Source organism: Panthera tigris, chromosome A3 (genome assembly GCF_018350195.1).
Source record: "Panthera tigris isolate Pti1 chromosome A3, P.tigris_Pti1_mat1.1, whole genome shotgun sequence".
Lineage (NCBI taxonomy): Eukaryota > Metazoa > Chordata > Mammalia > Carnivora > Felidae > Panthera > Panthera tigris.
This window is the reverse complement of record NC_056662.1, coordinates 98,852,047-98,866,576: the sequence shown is the minus strand read 5'-3', so window position 1 is coordinate 98,866,576 and position 14,530 is coordinate 98,852,047. Positions and strand designations below refer to the sequence as shown.

Sequence of the window (14,530 nt, the reverse complement as noted above, 5' to 3'; positions counted from 1 at the left end):
ACCTGGGTGGCTCAGTGGGTTAAGCATCTGACCTCCGCTCAGGTCATGACCTCATGGTTCGTGAGTTTGAGTCCTGCATTGGGTGAGCTCGAGCCCCACTTCGGGTAAGCCCCGCTTCTCTCTCTCTTCCCCTTGTGAGATTCTCTCTCCCTTTGTCTCTCTCTCTCTCTCTGCTCCTTACTCACTTTGGCCCCCTCTCAAAAAATAAAATAAAATAAAATAAAATAAAATAAAATAAAATAAAATAAAATAAAATAAAATACCCAATACACAACACTTGTCAAGTGATTGAGCAGGGCTAGTGGGAAGGTGGGCAGTGAGAGGGGTTTTCTGGTTTGGGAGTCAGGGAGGTCTGAACTGCTTCTACTCACAATACTTCTGACACCCAGTGTGTGTGGGTTTTTCCTCTCAGTAACCACTTCAATTCAATTTTGATACTCTCTACCTGGAGTTAGAGAGGCAGTAAGGAGGCTGGGTCCCACAAGATGCTCCCACATCAGATGCCAACTCCAAGTCCGGGTTCCCAACGGTGACTGACCAACTGGCTTTAAATTGGTGGTTTCCACAACCCCCTGTTCAGGTTCAGTAATTTGCTGGAATGGCTCACAGAACTCAGGGAAACGCTTTACTTAGATTTATCAGTTTATTATAAAGGATACAACTCAGGAGCAGCCAGACGGAAGAGGGGCATAGGGCAAGGTTTTAGGGGGTCGGGTGGGGTGGCATGGAGCTTCTCTGCCCTCTCTGGGTGCTCACTCTCTGAGTACTTCAATGTGCTCACCAACCCAGAACATTTCCAAACCCCATCCTGAAGCATTCTAGGAACTCCCAGCCCCTCGTCAGTTCATCAGCAGACAAAAGACACGCATTACTTTAGAGATCCCAACGGTTCTAGCCGCTGTGTACCAGGAATCCAAGACAAAAACCAAATATATCTTTATCCCAGGAAGTGATACTGGCATAAACCAAGGCAGGGGATAGGGGAAGAAAAACAGGTACGAGAAGGAAGATTGTGCAGTTATCTATTGTATAGTGACACAGAACAACAATGATCATTTATTTTATTTTTTTAAGTTTATTTTATATGTTTTGAGTGAGAGAGAGAGAGAGAGAGAGCAAGAGCAGGGGAGGGGCAGAGAGAGAGAGGGAGGGAGAGAGAGTCCCAAGCAGGCTTCCCACTGCTGGCACAGAGCCTGACAAAGGGCTCAAACTCACAAACTGTTAGATAATGACCTGAGCTGAAATCAAGAGTCGGACACTCAACTGACAGCCACCCAGGCACCCCAATAACAATCATTTATGATTATGTTTCGCCGTGGCAGGGGTTGAGTGACCACCCCCCAGTCCTACTCCTGGGCCAGGCTAACAGGCCCTAGATGTAGGCGTGGCTTTTGTCAGGCCTGTTCTGTGTCTTCTACATCTGTTGTGTCTCAGTGTAGTGTAGAATGCCCCTTAATGGCTTTCCTTAGCGTCTCCGTACCACCCACGTATTCCAGGAATCCTTTCTCTTAATCTTTGCAAGAGGCCTCTTTTAAATGCCCAGACCCCAGATGCTCAGGGCTTTGGCAGCCTTGTGAAAAAGTGTCTCTCATGTGATCCGTTCTCTATACTTAGAGGGGCCACATTTTAGGACTCTTTCTTGCATATAACTGGAAGCCTGGCAGGCATTGGTTTAAGCAAAAATGGGAATTTATTGGCTCACATAAGTGAAAATTCCAGGGGCTGGATCTAACGTTAGCCATGGCTGGATATAAATGTCAGGACCTTGATTCATTCATGATTTAGTTTTGCTTCCTGGCTCTAGGCTGTATTCTCAGCAAGCTCTCCCTGTGGGATGGCAAAAAGTGGCTGTAGCAGCTCCTGCCCATTCCTCTCCAGCCAAGCCCAGCCAGAAGGAGCAAGCCTTTATCTATAGAGGGGCCTGCAACAGCCCGAGAGTCATTCTAATGAGGCCAGTATGGTTGTTTGCTGGCTCCTCATGTTTGAGGTCAGGGGCCAGCAGCAATGTCTTCTGCTGGATAAGGAGGGATGGGTCCTAGGGAGTAGCGGAAACAATAAATGTTCACTATGGGTAGCGGGGGCAACACTCTGAAATCCCACCAGGGTGGAGCTTAGACCGCACAGGGCACAGTGCCTGGCATTTTGCAGCTCTGGAAATACCCCCGCATTTCATGAAAATGTGGTGCCACAAAGCCACCACCTGGGACTCTGGCCTTATGGTCAGTGTGGGCCCAGAGGATGGGGGTGCCTGCTGGCTGAGTCAAGATACTCTGGAGACCTGCAAGGCACAGGCTCTTTTCATTTTCAATATTTAATTGCTAATCTCTCTAGGGAAATACAGGCAAAAGGGCCACTACCCACCCCACCCCACCCCCGCCCTCGCCATACCCCCACAAATATTGCAGGAAATCAAGTCTTTTAAGGTTGCTATAGCCGTAGTACCTATTCTGTAGTTTCCAATTCTTTTTCCTAGGTGGAATCTAGGAACCCAATTTATTAATTTGTTCACTCATCTGCTAAGCATTTATTGATCACCTACTCTGGGCCAGACGTCAGAGGTACAAGGGTGTATAAGGCCCAGCCTTAGCTCTTGAGGCTCACAGGACAGAGCAGGGGAGAGAGACTGAAAAAATGACCATCCTGAACTTGATGATTCTGTATAATAAAGGAATAGAGGAAGAGCTTTGGAAGGAAGGCACAACCCTTCCTTGGGGGCCTGGAACCCACAGCCCTGGGGTCCATTCACCTGTGCAGTTTCTCAAAACAGTGGGGTTGACATCGCCTCACTTCATGCCTGGTGCACCGGCCTGTATTGCAAATGGGAGGGTAAAGTTGGCAAAAACTAGCAAAATATTCCCAGCATTTTCTCTTCTGGGAACATACCTTTCCGAGCACACGTAGGAAATTACACACATACAGGGTTTTTCACTCCAGCGCTGTTGGTAGTTGCAAAGGCTGGAAATAACCTTGAGGCTCAACATTAATAAAAAAAAGATGGTATAACCACACAAAGGAATACTATACAAACTAGAAAATCAACTCAGTCTGTGAGGATCTGGAACAGTCTCTGAGGCATACTGAGAAGTGAAAAAGCCAAGTGTCTGAACTGTGTTCTAATGTGCTGCCTTTTTTACAAAAAAAAAAAAAAAAAAAAAAGGAAAATGATATATTTTTCTTGTACATATATAAACTAGCTCTGGAAGGAAACAAAAGAAACTTATATTTTCTTTGCAGAGAGGACCTGGGCATCTGAGGGGACAAATTTTTACCACTTTTACTTTTTTTTTAATGTTTATTTATTTTGAGAGAGAGAGGGAGAGAGAGAGAGAGAGAATGAGCAGGGGAGGGGCAGGGGGAGAGAGGGGCAGAGGATCCAAAGCGGGCTCTGTGCTGACAGCAGAGAGCCTGATGTGGGACTCAAACTCACAAACCTGTGAGATCATGCCCTGAGCTGAAGTTGGATGCTTAACCGACTGAGTCACCCAGGCACCCGACCACCTGTTACTTTTTAATGTCCTATCTTTTTTTAAAAAAAGCACCCCCTTCCTTATTTTTAACTGAAGGCAGGAAGAGGGGGTGGTAATTTGTATCTCGGGATGGGGAGGGTGGGCCTGACTGATTGCATCTCAGTGATCCCTCTATCTTCCCCCAGAAAGGCCATCTTTGGGCATTTTTCTTCACGTTGACTTGGCATGAACTTTTAGTGTCACCAGTAGCTGCTCAACCTAATATTAGCTTTCATTTCCTTTTCCCCCGCCCTACGGAAGACATCGTGCTTTCACAAACCTCAGGGTTCGGTGTGCGTAAAGTCCTGAGGCTCTGACCTGACGGTCACCTGGTTGGTTCCAGCTGCTGGCAGCTGTGCGACACTCCAGCCGCTCACGCTTTATTGCTTGCAGGCAGCAGCTGTTTTCAGCTAAGTTTGCTCCTTGTTCTGCGACTGTTCCAGTTGTTAGCTCTTCCTGCTCCGCTGGGGAAAGTCCCTTTAAAAGCCATGTGCTTAAAACTGAAACCAAAGTATAACGGCCAACGGTCACCACAAAGCACCCCCTAAATACTCTCTGATGTCCTGGCTTGAGGAACCCAGCTCCTAAACCTAGTAGTTTCTAAATCTAGATTTTTTGTTCCCCTCCAGAGAGGGGTTTTTGTCCCCTGTCTCTCCCTCTCCACCATGCCTTTGCTTTTATGATTCATATTTTAAATTTAGCCAAGAATTGAAGAACGTTTTTTAAAGGCAAAAAGATGATCGGTCCCCTCTTTCTTTCTCTTCCAAACCAAAGGAGCAGGTATTTCTCTTAGAAATGTTTTTTTCTTAATTAAAATTTTTTTTTAAGTTTATTTATTTTGAGAGAGAGAGAGAGAGAACGCAAGTGAGGAAGAGGCAGAGAGAGAGGCAGAGAGAAAGAATCCCAAGCAGCCTCCATGCCAGGAGTGCGGATCTGGACTTGGGACCCGAACTCACAAATGGGAGGTCGTGACCTGAGCCAAAATCAAGAGTTGGACATTTAACCAACTGAGCCACCCAGGCGCCCCTTCCTTAGAAATCTTTGGTGGGGTACAGGGATTTACTTTAGGGGCCAGGCAGGTAAAGCAAATTCGACTGGCCACCCAGGAGTGAGGTTAGCAGTGGGGGTGGGGACACTGGAAGAGCCCAGACACCCAGGCCCTTACACAGGAGGCAGCTGCTGCTGTGCTCTGGCTCATATTGGTACATGGGATTTGGGGGAGGGGTGGTTGACTGAGGCGGGGAGGCATGCAGGATTTTGATGTGAAATTCCATGCATCTTTAAGACATGTGAGGGTCCCAATCCAGGGTAGGCCTCCCGTGCACATACTCTTCCCTAGGAAAAAGGCTGCACCTCTAGTTTTCTCCTGTGCCCCTTGGTTGGAAGCCTTCAGTGTGTTGGGACAGCCTTAGGATGGCTGCATTCATGCTACTTGACCTCTGTCACAGTCCGTTCTGTCTGCTATAACAAAATAGCGTTGACCGAATAGTTTATAAACAACAGAAATGTATCTCCCACCGTGCTGGAAGCTGGGAAGTCCAAGTTCATGGGGCAGGCAGATTCAGTGTTTGGTGAGGGCCTGCTTCTTGGTTCATAGACAGCTGTCTTTGTGTCCCCACATGGAGGAAGGCACTGGGGAGCTCGGTGGTGTCTCTTATAAGGCACTAATCCCATCCATGGGAACTCCACCCTTATGACCCAATCACCCCTAAAGGCCCCACCTCCTAATTTCATCACCTTATGGGGGTAAGATTTCAACCTATGGATTTTGGGGGACACAGACATTCAGGCCATAGCAATCTCGTACCACACAAGTCCATCATGCCCTGTGGAACCAAAGGCTGTTTGATTAATATGGTGACTCAAGGGGAGGTCAGTCCTAGATGCGAATGGTTTTAATAATTGTTTTGGTTGTTTTTGCTATTTAGTTTGTGTTTCTACTATCTAGCATTTCAAAATCATTTAAAATTGCTCACACCTTTTAGATTACTTAGAGTTTTTTTTTCCTATTTACTGTTTTTGGTTAACATCTATATTGAGACAGAATTCACATACTGTACAATTCACTCATTTAGCCTGTACAATTTATGGCTTTTAGTATACTCAGAATTGTGCAACCACCACCTCAATCAATTTTAGAACACTTTTGTTTCTCTCTCTTTTTTTTTAGTAATCTCTACGGCCAATGTGGGGCTTGAACACATGACCCCAGATCAAGAGTCACATGCTCTATCACCTGAACCAGCCAGGCGCCCCCTATTTTACTTTATTTATTTTTTAAGATTTTATTTTTAAGTAATCTCTACACCCAAAGTGGGGCTTGAACTCACAACCCCGAGATCAAGAGTTGCATACTCTTGAGTATGCAGACTGAGCCAGCCAAACGCCCCACCCCCGATTTTAGAACGTTTCATTACTCCAAAAAGAAATCCACCTGGCAGTGACTCCAAATTTACTCCCCAGGAGAAATGCTCCCCAGCCTCAGGCAGCCATTAATCTACTTTGTCTCTATGGATTTGTGTATGACAGTCGTGTCATATAAATGGAATCATGCAATGCATGGACTCTGTGTCTGTTTTTTCCCTTAGTATGTTTTCAAGGCTCATCTATATTGTAGCATGTATCAGTACTGTATGCACATTCAGTGCTATGAATTTGTTTATTTTTTATCTTTATTTTTTTTGAGAGAGAGAGAGAGAGGGCACAAGTGAGCGAGGGGCAGAGAGAAGGGGAAGAGAGAGAGAGGGGGAGAGAGAGAGAGAAGCGGGGCTTGGGGCTTGTGCTCACTCAATGTGGGGCTCAAACTCATGAACTATGAGATCATAACCTGAGCCAAAGTCACACATTAACCGACTGAGCCACCCAGGCACCCCTGTTTCTTTATTTTTTATAAAATTCCCTTTAGGTACTGCTCTCACAAATTCCTATTAAATTGCATTTTCATTTAGTTAAAAATATTTTACAGTTTTAAGACTTAATTTTGAGACTTTTTTGACCCATTTGTTATTTGTGAAGTACGCTGTTTAATACATTTTATATTAATACATCCATATAATGGTTATAATATATATTAATATGTCCAAATATTTGGGGATCTTCCAGTTACTGTTCTGTTATTGATTTCTAGTTTAATTTCATTGTGGTCTGAGAGCAGACTTAGTATGATTTCTATTCTTTCAAATCCAGTGAAGTGCTTTTTTTTTTTATTAAGTTTATTTATTTATTTTGAGAGAGATAGAAAGGAAGGGTCAGAGAGAGAGGGAGGGAGAATTCCAAGCAGGTGATACATTGTCAGCATGAGCCCAACACGGGGCTGGATTTCACAAACCCTGAGATCATGATCTGAGCTGAAATCAAGAGTGACGCTCAACCAACTGAGCCACCCAGGCGCCCCACTGAAGCGTGTTTTATGGCCCAGGTATGGTCTATCTTGGTGAATGTTACATGGGAATTTGAGAAGAAAGTATAGTCTGTTGTTGTTGGATGAAGTAGTCCATAAACGTCAATTAGATCCAGCTGATTGATTGTGCTGTTCAGTTCAGATATATACTTATGATTTTCTGCCTGATGGATCTGTCCACCACAGAGAGAGAGAGCTGAAGTCTATACCAGTGAAACTGTCTATTTCTCAGCTCAGTTCCATCAGCTTTTGTCTCTTGTATTTTAATGTTCTGTTGTTACGTGCATACGGCTTAAGGACTGTTATATCCTCTTGGAGAATTGACATCTTTATCTCTGATTCTTCCTGTTCGAAGTCTGCTTTGTCTAGAATTAATGTAGCAATTCCAGCTTTCTTTTGAGTAGTGTAAGCATGGTGTGTCTTTCTCTATCCTTTTACTTTTTTAAAAATATCTCATCAACTTTATTAAATAATTCATGAATTGGGCAGCATGCCATCTAGCAAGTAGAGGGGCACTCCCCCGTCCTTTTACCTTTAATCTGTCCATGTCTTCATATTTAAAGTGGATTTCTTGTACACAACATATAATTGGGTCTCTTTAAATCCACTGTGACAGTTTCTGTTCTTTAACTGGTGTATTTAGACCATTCACATCTACATTGATTATAAATATAGTTAGATTAATACCTACGATGTTTGTAACATTTTCATTCATAGTACTTGTTCTTTATTCCTTGTTTCTGTGGTAAAATATACATAACATAAAATTTACCATTTTAACCATTTTTATGCATACAGTTCAGTGGCATTAAGCAAACTCACAGTGTCGTATGACCATCACCATTATCTATTTCCAGAACTTTTGACAATCCCAAAAGAAAATCTGTACCCAGTAAACAAAAACTCCCCACTCCCCCTCATCATTGCCTCTGGGAAGCTCTATTCTACTTTTTGTCTCTATGAATTTGCCTCTTCTACCTACCTTATAAAAATGGTATCATAATATTTGTCCTTTTGTGTCTGGTTTATTTCACATAGTGCTATATACATACATATATATATATATGTATATATACACATATGTGTGTATATATATATACACACATATGTATATATACATATGTGTGTATATATATACATACACACATATGTGTGTATATATATATATATATATATATATATATATATATATATTTCTTTTTTGAAGATTTTATTTTTAGCAGTACCTGGGTGAATCAGTCAGTCAAGCATGCCACTCTTGATTTCAGCTCAGGTCATGATCTCAGGGTTGTGAGTTCAAGCCCTGTGTGGGGCTCCACACTGAGTATGGAGCCTGCTTAAGATTCTCTCTCTCCCTCTCTCTCTATGTCCCTTCCCTCCTCAAAATAAATAAAGATTTTTAAAAAAAGGATTTTATTTTAAAATAATCTCCACACCCAATGTGGGGCTTGAACTTAGAACCCTGGATCAAGAGTTGCATCTTCCACCAAGCCAGCCAGGTGCCCCTATACTATACTAAAGTATAATATTTTTGAGCTTCATTCATGTAGCATGCATCAGAATTTAATTCCTTTTTAAGGCTGAATAATAATCCATTACATTGATATACCATATTTTGTTTATCTATTTACCTGTTGATGGACATTTATTGTGTGGTAAATGTTGTCACCGCATTTGGTGATTGTGCATAAATAATGCTGCTCTGAATGTAAGTGTACAAATTGCCTGTTTGAGTCCCTGCTTTTCTTTCTTTCTTAACTTTCCCGTCTTTTCTGCTTTTTCTGGTTTTGAGTATTTAAATTAATTTAACTAATTAATTAATTAATTTTTAATTAAAGTTTTTAAAATTTACATCCAAATCAGTTAGCATTTAGTGCAACAATGATTTCAGGAGTAGATTCCTTAATGGCCCTTACCCATTTAGCCCATCCCTGCTCCCACACTCCCTCCAGTAACCCTCTGTTCTCCATATTTATGAGTCTCTTCTGTTTTGTCCCCCTCCCTGTTTTTATATTCTTTTTGTTTCCCTTCCCTTATGTTCATCTGTTTTGTCCCTTAAAGTCCTCATATGAGTGAAGTCGTATGATTTTTGTCTTTCTCGGACTGACTAATTTCATTTAGCATAAACCCTCCAGTTCCATCCCTGTAGTTGCAAATGGCAAGATTTCATTCTTTTTGATTGCCGAGTAATATTCCATTGTATATGTATATCACATCTTCTTTATCCATTCATCCATCGATGGACATTTGGGCTCTTTCCATACTTTGGCTATTGTTGATAATGCTGCTATAAACATGGGGGTGCATGTGTCCCTTCAAAACAGCACACCTGTATCCCGTGGATAAATGCCCAGTAGTGCAATTGCTGGGTCATATGGTGGTTCTATTTTTAGTTTTTTGAGGAACCTCCATACTGTTTTCCAGAGTGACTGCACCAGCTTGCATTCCCAATTTATTTTATTTTTTTAATGTTTATTTATTTTTGAAAGAGAAAGAGAGAGCGGGGGGGGGAGGGGCACAGAGACAGGGAGGACAGAGGATCTGAAGCTGATTCCGTGCTGACAGCAGAGAGCCCGATGTGGGGCTTAAACTCACAAACTATGAGATCATGGCCTGAAATCAGATGCTTAACCAACTGAGTCACCTAGGTCTGCCCCTGGTTTTGAATATTTTAAAAAATTTTACTTTTCTCCTCTTAACATATCAGTTATAGTTCTTGAAAAAAACTCTTTTTGGGGCACATGAGAGGCTCAGCCGGCGTCAGGCATCTGACTCTTGATTTCATGCAGAGCCTGCTTGGGACTTTCTCTCTTCCCCTCCCCTGCTCATGATCTCTGCCTGTCTCAAAATAAATAAATAAACATTAAAAAACAAAACAAAACACCAGGGGCGCCTGGGTGGCTCAGTTGGTTGAGTGTCTGACTTTGGCTCAGGTCATGATGTCACAGCTCGTGAGTTCAAGCCCCGTATGGGATTCTGTACTGACAGCTCAGAGCCTGGAGCCTGCATCAGACTCTGTGCCTCCCTCTCTCTCTCTCTGCCCCTCCCCTGCTTGTGTTCTGTCTCTCAAAAATAAATATTAAAAAAAAAAAAAACCACCCAAACTCTCTTTAGTGGTTACTCCAGAGTTTGCTGGAGTTTGTTACAATTAATCAAAGTCTACTTTTCAATAACTCTAGGGGCACCTGGGTGGCTCTGTCAGTTAAGTGTCCAGCTTCAGCTCAGGTCATGATCTCATGGATCGGTCTGTAAGTTCGAACCCCACGTCAGGCTTTGTGATGACAGCTCAGGGCCTGGAGCCTGCTTTGGATTCTGTCTCTCTCTCTCTCTCTGCCCCTCCCCTGCTCACACTATGTCTCTCTGTCTCTCAAAAACAAATAAATATTTTAAAAAATTAAAAAAAAAAAAAGGGGAGGGAACAGCAATGAGAACTTGGGATCTCACTCCTCTGAACACCTCTCGCGTCATTTGACCCACAGGACTCACTCTGACACCAGTCGAGGGATGAGAAGCTTCTTAGCACTCCTCAAGGAAGAATACTGCGCCCGGTGTGGGAGACAATATCAGAGCCAAGGAGTGACCCCGCACAGCCAGGAGTGCAGGACTGGTTTGGCTATGTTTAGGAGAGCACAGGAGGAAGGCATTAGCTACACTGGAACATGGAGAGATCACCTTTGAGCCTGGTCTCCGAGGAAGAGCAGGTTCCTGCCTGGAGGGAGAGAGGGGCATTCAGACAGAGGAATAACATTGGAGGGGGATCCGTGACAGGGGAACGGAGGGGAGGTCAGTTGTGGCCAGAGAAGAGGGAATGTTTTGAATTTGTCGTTTCCGCTCTGGCCGTTAGATACTGGTGGCCCTTAGGTACTCCACTACTCTCTGGCTTTTTTCTACTTTGCTCAAGATCTTGGGACAGAATCAGAACAAAATACAATGCATTCCAGTCCTCTGTGTTTCAGAAATGGCCACCAGATGGCATTCTTTCCCCCTTCCAAGGCACACTGGCTGCCACCTCGGCCCTTCTGTACCTGGAACCTGCATATGGCTGCCTGAGGGCTAGTGGTTTGAGTGCCTTGGTGTACCTCTGACCCTTCATGGGGGGAGGTCTGGTCTCCCTCTAAAACATCCAGTGCTTCCCTGAGGGAGGACAGAGTCAAAGAGAATGAAATCCTGAGCCAGGGAGGAAGAGGCAATCTTTAAAACAGAGGCGACCCAGACAGTGTTGATCTGAAGCAAGGACAGGAAGACAGTACCGCTGTGCCTCGTGTCCAGGGCCTGGCTAGGGGCCAGGGGGCGGCCTTTCCTTGAGAGCCTGGGCCTCTCATGTCATTACAGAGTGATGATGATGGGGGGGGGGGGCCAGCACCTGACCCCCGCCCCCACATCATCCAGTGTGAAGGATTAGAGGCTGATGTCACACCTGTGAGGAGTAAGTGAGATAATCCATTTTCAGAAATTCCAAACAAAAACTGTGCTGTCTAGTTAACAGTAGGTTTACAACCTATTGGAAATATATATGAAACCGCCTCCCCCTCTCCCCCCAGCGGAGTCCCAAACCCGGAGGCACTTCACTTCCTGGTTCTTTTTCCCCCTCCATCTCAGAGGCTTATTTTCATGGGCTCTGCAATGAGCACGTGCCGAAGAACAAAGGAGGGACTGAAAGTCTTTTTTTTTTTTAATTTTTTTTTTTTTAACGTTTATTTATTTTTGAGACAGAGACAGACAGAGCATGAACGGGGGAGGGTCAGAGAGAGAGGGAGACACAGAATCTGAAACAGGCTCCAGGCTCTGAGCTGTCAGCACAGAGCCCGATGCGGAGCTCGAACCCACGGACCGTGAGATCATGACCTGAGCCGAAGTCGGACGCTTAACCGACCGAGCCACCCAGGCGCCCCGGGACTGAAAGTCTTTAAGTCACCTCAGGAAATGTACATTTGTTCCAATTAGACTACTTTTTGCCTTATATGGGCATAGACAATGTCCAGGTAAGGCTGTCACCTCTGTAGTACTCAGCCAGTGAGAAATCAGGGGAGGGACTTGCATGTTGGGAGATAAATTGCCTGCTGTAACTGCCCGAGTATGCCTGTCCATCAGATACCCGCTCTTGCAAGAACGTTGCTTAAAGCCTCCCTTCACTGTGCTCCAAGTCTCTGCGTCCCTCCTTTGATTGGGTCAGTGGGCTTATTTCTCACACACCCTCCTGCCACTGGCAGTATGTCTCTTTTCTGTCAGTTCCTGGGTGTGCCATCTGGAACCAGCACCCCATGACCTTACAGGGTCATAAACGCACAGGCTTCAGGGGCTGGGGAAGTGGTGTATACCGATGAAGCTGAGGGTAGGGGCAGACGACAGGGAGCGGTGGGGTCTGGTGAGAGCACAGTGTCCTCTTGACAGCATTCCAATTCACATTTTCTTATAACACAGTGCTGGCCTGACCATGTACATCAGCATGCTACTTAGATTTAAAATGCCTGGCCCAGGATAAAGTCCAAACTCCCTGCCAGGCGCCCAGGCGCTGGGGACCCTTCACAGCTATTTCCATCCTTTTCCTCCCCATCTCCCACCTGGTCCCCAGGCACTTACACTCTAGCCACGGAACGTGCCAAGCCCCTCTACAACATTTGTCCCGGTCACATGCCCTTTGTCAGGAAGGCCCTTTCTCCCCTTCCTCACCTCATTCAAGAGCCAGCTCAGGGGTGACCCTCCCCTCCCCTGGGTTGTGGGTACCTCAAAGGCCGACAGAGTCAGGACCACAGCACCGCTTCACTCCAAGGGGCGACTTCACTTCAGAATCTTTGAGAATGGCTTCCCCTGGTGTTTTAGGAGTTGTGCGCTGCCGCCTCCAGCCAGGGAGCCGGTACTCAGCGTGATTTAAGTTACTGGGGTCACGCACACCTCCACGGAGCGCCACCAGATGGCGCCCGTCTAGTCCTCTGGGGCCTCCATATCGCAGGCGGGTGGTGACTGGGGAGGAGGGTTATGCACACATCTCTGGCACTTTTGGATCGCAAGCTTTTCTTTGTTCCAAATGGTCCTTGGATCTCATGAACCCAGTAGAGGCCGGCTTGAGGTGCATTTGTACCCCATTCTGCCCCCACAGCTAATTCCGAATACCCTTAGTTCCTTACCTCTCAGTTCCTTACCACATGGATGATGTTGGCTCAAGAAATTGCTGGCTGAGTCATCAGACCCTCTCATGATGCTTAAGCTGTAAAATAACAGCTCTGTGCATCCCACTTGCCTAGACCTGCCCTGGATCAGTCTGTGCACCCTCCTGGCTTGGGAAGGCCATTGATTAGGCCTGGGGTCTGGGTGGGCTGGACTCCAGGAGAGGTTCTGGAAAGAGCCCCCTCAGCACCCTGAGCCTGTGGTCAGAAGAGGGGGAAGCTGGAGAGACCCACCTACCGCTCTGGCACCTCCAGGAGGAGCTGGGCATTAACCATGAGAACAGCCGTGGCTAAAGGGCTATTCATCTGCCTTGTTTCTATCATTACTAGGGTCTCTGGAATTTTTTTAAAGGGCCTGGGGGAGCAATCTGGTTGGAAGAAGGTAGCCTGTGGGGTGGAAATGAGGGAGGCACCTACAGATCTGCTTTGTGCCTAGTAAGGACATTGCTTTTGCAGTTTAATAAAGCAGCAATAGTTTCTAGAGATCTCTTTATAACAGTTACTTGAGGATGTTATTATGATTGTTTATTTTATTTTTTAAGGTTTATTTATTTTGAGAGAGAGAGAGAGAGTGTGTGCATATGAGGGGGGGAGGGTCAGAGAGAGAAGGAGAGAGAGAATCCCAAGCAGGGTCTGTGCTGTCAGCACAGAGCCTGACACCGGATTTGAACCCACTAACGGTGAGATCATGACTTGAGCTGAAATAAAGAGTCCCATGCTTAACTGGCAGAACCAACCAGGTGGCCCTATAAGTGTTTATTTTATTTATGAGGTTGATGAAGATTATAGTGGGAGTTACTCTGTTTCACTGTTGAATAATACGTTGGCTGCTAGTATGAACCAGATATTTTTATATTCTATTAAGAAATAATTCACCTATTATTAGTTTACCAAGAACTTTTAAAAATCAGATATAGCTTTTGAAATTCATAAAAGCAGACTTTTGGGCTCACATCAAGATATATATATATATATATATATATATATATATATATATATATATATACTTTTTTCCTTTTACCAATTAACTTGCTAAATTATGACAATAGATTTCCTGATACTGAAATATCCTGGCATTGTTGTAATAAACTTTAATTAGCAGCATTGCAGTGGTACTATTTTAATGTACTTCCTGATTAAGTTTCCTGGTATGTATTTTATTTAGAATTTTGCAACAATATTCATAGTACATTTTGTTTTCAGGATCTTTTTGGCTTTGTAAAATGTATTGGTAGACATATGTCCTTTTCTAGCTACTGAAACAAATTTTGAGGTGTTGAAGTTATTGCTTTCTTTCAGCTTTGAAAGAAATCATCTGTGAAACCATCTGGGCTTGGCACTGTACTAAGTTATAACGATGTGCGAACTTTGTGTGTGTGTGTGTGTGTGTGTGCGTGTGTGTGTGTGTGCGCGCACGCGCACGCGTGCGCATGCATGCATGCTTATGATGTTATTCAGTG

At 44.5% G+C, this 14,530-nt stretch overlaps 1 long non-coding RNA gene across 1 annotated transcript in view; it reads left to right on the top strand.

Moving 5' to 3' along the window:
* LOC102952812 overlaps positions 1-11,588 on the top strand; it is a 30,460-nt gene extending 18,872 nt beyond the window's left edge. Inside the window, exon 3 of the long non-coding RNA XR_006215847.1 lies at positions 10,386-11,588. This is a non-coding gene — a long non-coding RNA (uncharacterized LOC102952812). The remainder of the gene's footprint in view (positions 1-10,385) is intronic.
* The last annotated feature ends 2,942 nt before the right edge of the window (positions 11,589-14,530 follow it).